Source organism: Gigantopelta aegis, chromosome 8 (genome assembly GCF_016097555.1).
Source record: "Gigantopelta aegis isolate Gae_Host chromosome 8, Gae_host_genome, whole genome shotgun sequence".
Classification (NCBI taxonomy): Eukaryota; Metazoa; Mollusca; class Gastropoda; order Neomphalida; family Peltospiridae; genus Gigantopelta; species Gigantopelta aegis.
This window is the reverse complement of record NC_054706.1, coordinates 37,102,642-37,111,868: the sequence shown is the minus strand read 5'-3', so window position 1 is coordinate 37,111,868 and position 9,227 is coordinate 37,102,642.

Genomic DNA, 9,227 nt, shown 5'->3' with positions numbered 1-9,227 from the left:
ATAATCTACCGGGTTATTTTAGAGTATTTTCCCGGGCACCCTTGAAGAAAAATCCAAGATGGCAGCCAAAATGGTGGCCAAATCAGGGAAATGGCTATAGCATGCTTATAAATTGACAGATAACAACAATTATTGCATCTACCCTATGGATTTAGGAGCCAAGGAGGGCACTGGTGCTATCAAAATTCATATTTAAATAAATGGACCATGTAAATACATGCTGGTCACCAATATGGTGGTCCAAATTGAGAAAATGACAATAACTTCCTTATTATTCGGTACTAAAATGTAATTCTTGCATCTAACCCATGGTTTTAGGGGTCATGGAATACGATGAAAGTAGTTCAATTCTTCTATACAAGTTAATTTTAATTAATTCAAGATGCCAACCAATACAGGCAATGTACCTAAGGAGATGGAACTGTTAAAAATAAAGTGCCACTGTATATTTGTAAAATGATTAACACAGTCATTAAAAAAAAATTGTGGGTTTAAGATAATCAATTAATAATAATAAAATAATTAGACAGATGTAAAGAAGAAGTTTGTTTTATTTAACGACACCACTAGAGCACATTGATTAATTAATCATCGGCTACTGGATGTCAAACATTTGGTAATTCTGACTCGTAGTCATCAGAGGAAACCCACTACATTTTCTTAATACAGCAAGGGATCTTTTATATGCACTTTCCCACAGACATGAAAGCACATACCATGGACTTTGACCAGTTGTGGTGCACTGGTTGAAACAAGAAAGAACCCAATCAGTTGAATGGATTGACATATGTAAAATGCATTGTAACATTATTTTAGAGACCTTTTCTTGGCCAATTTTAAAACTCCAATAGAATGTAAGATCTCTGGTAGTGTTGTGTGTGGTGTAGTATGCATGATGTAATTTTGTTAATTTCCAATGTAATATTATTTTAGGTGGCTTAGTACTTGCTTTTTATTCCCAGTGTTAAATACCATTATTGTAAAAATGTTTTAGAAAAATAGACCAGCTAAAACTGAATTCCATTGCAAACTGGCAAAATTGCATCATGCTCACTAAACAACACACAGTACCCAAGAGAGAAAAAAAGAACCAATAAAGGGTCACTTTAATATAGTGTTTCATTGTTACATGTAGGTCATCCTCTTTAAACAAACAAGTCTTTTGTGTGACTTACTTTTAATAGTTCCATCTTCCTCGGTTCATTACTTATATTGGTGACCATCTTTAATAAATTAAAATTAACAGGTATAGAAGAACTGAACTACTTTCATTGTGTTCATTGATCCCTAAAACCATGGGTTAAATGCAAGAATTACTTTTTTGTATCAAACAATAAGCAATTTATTGCCATTTTCTCCATTTGAACCACCATATTGGCAACCGTCTTGTATTCAGGTGACCCATTTATGAAATCTGAATTATGATGGCACCAGTGTCTTTCCTGGCTCCTAAAACCATGGGGTAGATATAAGAATTGTTGTTCTTTGTTCTCTGATTTGGCCACCATCTTGGCCGCCATCTTGGATTTTTTAAATTTCTCAAGGATGGCACCCAGTGGATTATCGATGTGAACCCCCAACAGTGTCAGAATCCATAGATAACAACTATATGTCTAATTTTGCATACCCAAGTGGTAATTTTTCGAGACTATCATAAAGACAATGACAATTACCTTTATTCTCATAAACTGTAGGCTTACAGTGTGGAGAAGAATGAAATACCAATCTAATTAAAATTAGCTCTACTGGGTCTACCAGTAGATCTAACAGCATTGCATGGAATCCCATGTCCAGGTGACATTTCAGCTATAAATAATTTAAATATCGACCAATTACAGTTCACCTTTTATTGCGTTATTCGGGAGCATAAAAATTCTAAAAATATCAGGCAAGACTATTTATGCAATAGGTGAACTTGTTGGTCAATTTCAACATTGAAAAAACAGGGGGAAAAGTGCAGTAATAAACTCTGGATTGTATACTAGTATAAACAGATTTTATGGCTATACCATCACAGGTTTTTCTTTTCGTCTTGAAACAAATTTTATATAAAAAAATTTATATTGCAATTAGTTTTTGGCATACTTCATAATTCACCCGAATCATTTCATATACCCTCGGCATAATCCCAAATATTTTCAAATCACTAGCATGATTTTGCAAGTAAGGTTTTGATTGGTCGAATGAAAGGTCAAATGGACATGAGCTCCAACGGGCTGCTGTTAGATCCACATGTGATAGTGGAGCTAATTTTAATTAGATTGACACAAACACACACACACACACACACACACACACACACACACACACACACACACACACACACACACACACATACATACATACATACATCTATATATAGATGCTATGATAGGTACTATATAAAATTAGTGGGCAGTGGGTGGAGTGGTGCCATATTTTTCAAAATGGCCACAAGGAAAATTTGAAATACATATCTTTGGACATAAATCCAAATCTAATCGACATGGTTTATAAAAATAAGGAATTGCTTATAATAAATATGTAATGTGATTAGATACAATGTAATTGTTATTGGAAACTCAGACAGTATTTACATATTTAAAAGTTGGTATTCTGACATTAAAAGATGCAAACTTAATGTGCTCAGTAAATGTGTTCAGTTATATTTGTTAATGGTTTGACAATGTAAATTCTAATTTGCTGTCAAAGCATTGCTTAAACCTTTCACTACCTGTAATTCTACCTGTAATTTTTTAATATATATTTATACCATCTCCTATTAATGAGCCATAAATTTGCAAGTGCATTTGAAGAAATCAGTCAGCTCTTATAGTGAAGCCATTGATGCCTCTGGGTGCCACTCATGTTTCGTTAGCTTTCTCATTCCCCATTGTTTATAAGTGTCCACTTGTTTCTGTCAGTTGTGCTATATAAAATACTGAGCTGTCCAACACTACCTTTGTGATGAGATCGTTACCATCACCTAAAATTCCAGTCCCCTTACAGAAAATTCCATTAATTCTGCCTGCACACCTGCTGACTTGTTAGTGGTATGGTCCACACTGCTTGCCACTCATTTAAGACTTTTGATTTCAGAACCTGCAGCCTGTCTTTATAACAGAAAAGATGACCACTATGCAAGGTTCGTCATTTTGATGTATGATCACACAAGTACCTTTAGTGACAATAGCCGATGATTAATGTTATTATAGGTGTTAAAACTATATTGATATATATAATATTTTATGAGATATTGAGAAAAATAGCTTCAATGTCACCATTAGATTCTTAGACCCCTGAAATGTCAGTCTAGGTATTAAATCTGTATTGATAATTGAGCAAAATAGATTTCAAGATGGCAGCCACAATTTGCAAACACTTCTGTCACCATTGGATCCCTAAATTGTAGGTATAGGCATTTCAACTCTTTTGATATGTGTACTAGTTAAGGAGATATTAAACAAAACAGGTCAACAATGGTGGCCATCTTGGATTTCAAGATAGCAGCCACACGGGGTGCAATTTCCAGTGGACCCTGGACTAAATATCCTTGTATTGGGTTACTCTAACCATGTGCCAATGTTCATGCTTTCACGGAAAAGTGCACAATTGATCAACTAAGTCGCTCCACTACTAGCATGGATAGTAAACATACAGTAAGGTTATTCACATATATTTGATTACAAAATAAAAACATTACATATAATTTAGACATCTACATTGATCATTTAGATAATGGATTAATCTATCATATATAGTGCCTACATAAGAAGGTGTTTACTTAGCTGAAATATACATTAGTTAACAAATATATAAATTAATATAACATCTTTTGGGAAAAGTATCCTCGGTGGATGATAATGTACCCTTGGTAGTTGGGTACTGTAAAATCCACTCTATTGAAACCTTAAGTGTCTCATTTTCCTAGAACTATCCCTAGCACTGTAGACACATACCATAAGGTTATTCACATATATTTTTAAATAATAATAATAATAATAATTTCTTTTAATTTGGAAATGTACTCTGATCATTTAGATAATGGATTAATCCATCATATACATATTTAATTGTCATGTCTACATTAGAAGGTAATATACGTTAGTCAACATATATGTCATGTAATATACCATATTAAAGTAAACGTACCCTCAGTGGATGATATCCATGTATCCTCAGTAATTAGGTACCATACTGTAAAATCCACCCTTTTGAAATGTCAAGGATCTCCTTTTCTGAAAACTACTCCTGACATGGATAGTAAATATGCAGTAAGGTTATTCATATCTATTTATTTTTAAAAATAAAAAATAAAAAAATAAAAATTTCACATATGAAAACAAAACATCTACCCTGATCAGTTACATAATGGATTAAGCTATCATATTCATATTGAATTGTCATGTCTACATTGGAAGGTGTTTACTTAGCTGAAATATACATTAACCAATGTAATGTAATATACCATATTAAAGAAAAAGTACCCTCTGTGGATGACATCCATGTACCCTTGGTAGTTAGGTACCTTACTGTAAAATCCACCCTTTTGAAATGTTACGTTTTTCTGAATGTTACGTTTTTCTGAAAACTACCACTGACATCGGTAGTAAACATACAGTAAGATTATTCACATCTACTTAAAAAATAATAATATAATTTTAATGAAAATGTAAATGCACATCTGTAATAAAATGGAAATCTACCCTGATCAGTTAGATTGTTGATTAATAATTCATATTCATATTTAATTTTCAGTGTCTACATAAATTTGAGGGGCCGGACATAGCCTAGTGGTAAAGCGTGGTCGGTCTAGGATCGATCCATTTTGATTGGACCATTCGGCTATTTCTTATTACAGCCAATGCACCACAACTGGTACATGTATATCAAAAGCTGTGGTATGGTGCACATAAAAGATTGCCTGCTACTAATGAAAAAATATAGTGGGTTTCCTCTCTAAGACTATATGTCAGAATTACCAAATGTTTGACATCCAATAAATCAATGTGCTCTAGTGGTGTCGTTAAACAAAAACAAAAAAATACAGTGTTTACTTATACATATGTATTTTAACACATACACACACATTTATTTCAACTTATTTCAGTGCTTATATCCAATTAAGGTTCAAGCACGCTGTCCTGGGCAGTGGGTTAGTTGTTAAATGGTTAGTGGTTAGGGAGAGAGAAGAGGGTGTAGTGGCCTTACACCTATGTATTGAACCCTTAAGAACTTGCTCTGGGTTGGAGCCGATACGGGGCTGCGAACCCTGTACCTACCAGCCTGTAGTCTGATGGCTTAACCACTGTGCTACCGAGGCTGGTTACACACACACACACTCACACACACGTATGTATGTATGTATGTATGTATGTATGTTAAGGGTAAATGAACCCTCAGTGGTACTTTATTCAAATCTATTTAATAAAAATCATAGTTAAAAAAATAAAGAAATAGAAATCTACTCTGCTCATTTAGATAATTGATTAATTTTGTGTCTACAAAAGTAGATTTTTACTTTGAGGAAATAGACATTAGCCAAGAAGTGTATAATTTGTTAAGAACTACATCAGTGGATGACTTCATATGTACTTGTACTAAAATCTTAAATTTATTATTTTCCAAAAAACTACTGTAACTACTGTTGTGTTGTTGTTGTTATTATTTTTATTTAGGACAATTGTTATTACAAATAATTATAATTGAAAGTAGTGGACAACATTTTACAAATCGGTTTGACCTGTACTCATTTATACAGTAATTATTTTAAATTATATATTCTGTAGTTGTTGGATGATTTTTGTTGTTGTTGTTTGTTTATTTGTTTATGAAATTAAGTTGTACAGACGTGCATTACAATTTTGTCACATTTAGATAACCGTAACCACTGGTGTAAGATTCATCAAAATATCGGCGGGATTATCCCACAGAAGATTTTGTTTGTTTGTTTTATTCAACGATGCCACTAAAGCACATTGATTTTTTATCTTATCATCAGCTATTGGACGTCAAACATATGGTCATTCTGACACTGTTTTTTAGAGGAAACCTGCTGTCGCCACATAGGCTACTCTTTTATGACAGGCAGCAAGGGATCTTTTATTTGCGCTTCCCACAGGCAGGATAGCACAAACCATGGCCTTTGTTGAACCAGTTATGGGTCACTGGTCGGTGCAAGTGGTTTACCCATTGAGCCTTGCGGAGCACTCACTCAGGGTTTGGAGTCGGTATCTGGATTAAAAATCCCATGCCTTGACTGGGATCCGAACCCAGTACCTACCAGCCTGTAGACCGATGGCCTAACCATGACACCACCGAGGCTGGTCCCACAGAAGAGAGTAGGAAAACAACAAACAACGACATTGATATACGCTAGTTAACATTCAATTACACAATTTATTAACCACTCTGTATATTATTAAGTACTTGTTACATTAATATCTACATTAATAGATTAATAATACATTAATAATTTTTATATATACACCAGGACATTACTCAATGTCGTAAAATATCGATGTCAGTCAACCGTTTGCTCATGAATATTCAGTAGACGCTTACTATAGCTGATGATTCTCAGTGTCTACGATTTAGTCTCTCCCGTCATTAATTTTAAAACATTTCCTTCCTTGGTTTTATGTTTCACTCTGTACTCTGTTCCTCTCTTTCTTAAACCTGCAGTTAATCTCCTATATTATGAAATCATGTTTACTGTTGCTGATCCTCACTGGTTCCAGTAGGTTTCAAGATAAGATATATGGAGTATGTCTTATTGAGGACAGTGAACTTTTAAGTGGACTTGTAAACACTACAAAAACCAGCCTAGTTTAGTGTTCTTAGATTTAGCCTACTGAAGTATCATTCATTACAGTTGAACAAGCAGAACAATCTAAACGGGATCAACTAGACCTTATTATTTAAAAACTGTATCTTATTTCAAAAACAAACACTACACATGTAAACCCCCCCCCCCCCCCCCCCCAACAAAAACAACTCCATGCAAACACCACTAACAGCAAGCCAGCTGGTATAAGCCATGACATTGCCAGTGATCTGGGGTAATAAAGATTTCCATAAAAAAAAGAAAAGAAAAAAAAAGAAGCCAGCCAGCATGTGCTATTTCCTACACATGTCTATAAAAAAATGTATTATTCTAGCTAGGTTCAGTATAGTATTGGTGAATGTGTGTGTGTGTGTGTGTGTGTGTGTGTGTGAGAGAGAGAGAGAGAGAGAGAGAGAGAGAGAGAGAGAGAGAGAGAGAGAGAGAGAGAGAGAGAGAGAGAGAGAGAGAGAGAGAGAGAGAGAGAGAGAGAGAGAGACAGAGAGAGAGAGAGCTATAGTTATAGCTATGACCCGTAGGGCATGCTTTTGGCTATTATATGTATTCCCCCATGAATCCCTCAACCATAATCCTGCAGAAATGGTTTGATAAGGGTCTTATAGTTTTAGATTAATTCACCACGACTAATGGGGGTGGTGCAGTGGGTTGGGGAGAACCCATAATATGGTATGTAAAGGATTTGTCACAAGTGTTTTTATATGCCTGTCTATGATGGGTCGTGTTATGGTATGGCACTGTCCGTCTGTCCATCTGTTAACTTTTTCTTGTCCAGACAATATCATGCATACAGGTGCATACAGGACCATCAAACCTCACATGTAGGAACAACTTGGGATGATGGTATGTCGCTAACTATTACTAGGTCACTATGACCTATTTTTCACAGTCTACTGCACATAACAGTAAATCCTTGTCCGGACCATATCTTGCATACAGATGCATACAGGATCATCAAACCTCACGTCAGAACAACCTGGGATGGTGGTGTGTCGCATACTATTACTAGGTTGTTGTGACCTACTTTTTATGGTCTACTGCACATAACAGTAAATCCTTGTCTGGACCATATCTTGCATACAGGACCATCAAGCCTCACATGTAGGAACAACTTGGGATGGAGGTGTGTCGTGTACTATTACTAGGTCACTGTGACCTACTTTTCAGTCTACTGCACATAATAGTAAATCCTTGTCCGGACCATATCTTGCATACAGATGCATACAGGTAGTACTAAACCAAATAACTTCTGGCTGGGTCAAAGTTCAAGGTGCACCAAACTTTTGATAGAGAAGTGAACACCACAAGTCCTGTGATTGGTGATAAATGTGAGTGTGTTGGTTGATAAAAAAAGAGAAAAAAGTTTCATCTGGGCAAAAAATGTATGCAATTTTATTTCATCTAGTACCACTGTGTCAAGTAGCCTTGTGCTTGAAACATGTATGGGGTACCTGTAAAAAAAAGTACTCAAAATTTATGCAGAACTAGAGTAGTCATAGACGCTACCGGTTATCTCAGAAATGAGCAGCTTGACCCCCAATTTGTTCCGATTCACTTTAAGGGTGAAGGGTGGTAGTATTTATATCCGTGGCCTTTATGTTGATTGATACGTTGCAGGTAGTAATTTTTGCCACATATGTTACTATTGTTGTCTATGGGATTTGATTTGGTAGTATACACCCTACAGGACTATCAAACCTCACATGTAAGAACAACTTAGGATGGCGGTGTGTCGCGTACTATTACTAGGCCATTGTGTCCTACGGTCTACTGCACAAATAAATCATATAATTTGTCTGTATTCACATAATTAGAATTCAATCATTCCCGTAACATATTCATTAATATCTATGGTTTTCCATCAAACTCCTGATGGGCGTATCATGTACTTCACCACTACTCTTGTTTAATACAGAAAATGTGAACCAAGTCTATGTTAATCGGTATTTGTCAACACACTGCCAACACAAATACTGATTAACTAAATAATGTTGATATTTTATATATTAAAAAACACAAGTAATAATATTTATTACCCATATGGGCTCAAATATACGGGGTAATACAGGCTTCATTCATTTCATTTCAACTTATTTTCGTGCTTATATCCAATTAAGGTTCAAGCACGCTGTCCTTGGCACACACCTCAGCTATCTGGGCTGTCTGTCCAGGACAGTGGGTTAGTTGTTAGTTGGTTAGTGGTTAGTGAGAGAGAAGAGGGTGTAGTGGCCTTACACCTACCCATTGAGCCCTTAAGAACTCGCTCTGGGTTGGAGCCGGTACTGGGCTGCGAACCCTGTACCTACCAGCCTGTAGTCCGATGACTTAACCACTACGCCACCGAGGCCGGTTACAGGCTTCTACAGGCACTAATTGGTTGGCTTAATAAATTACGACCTTTGGTTAA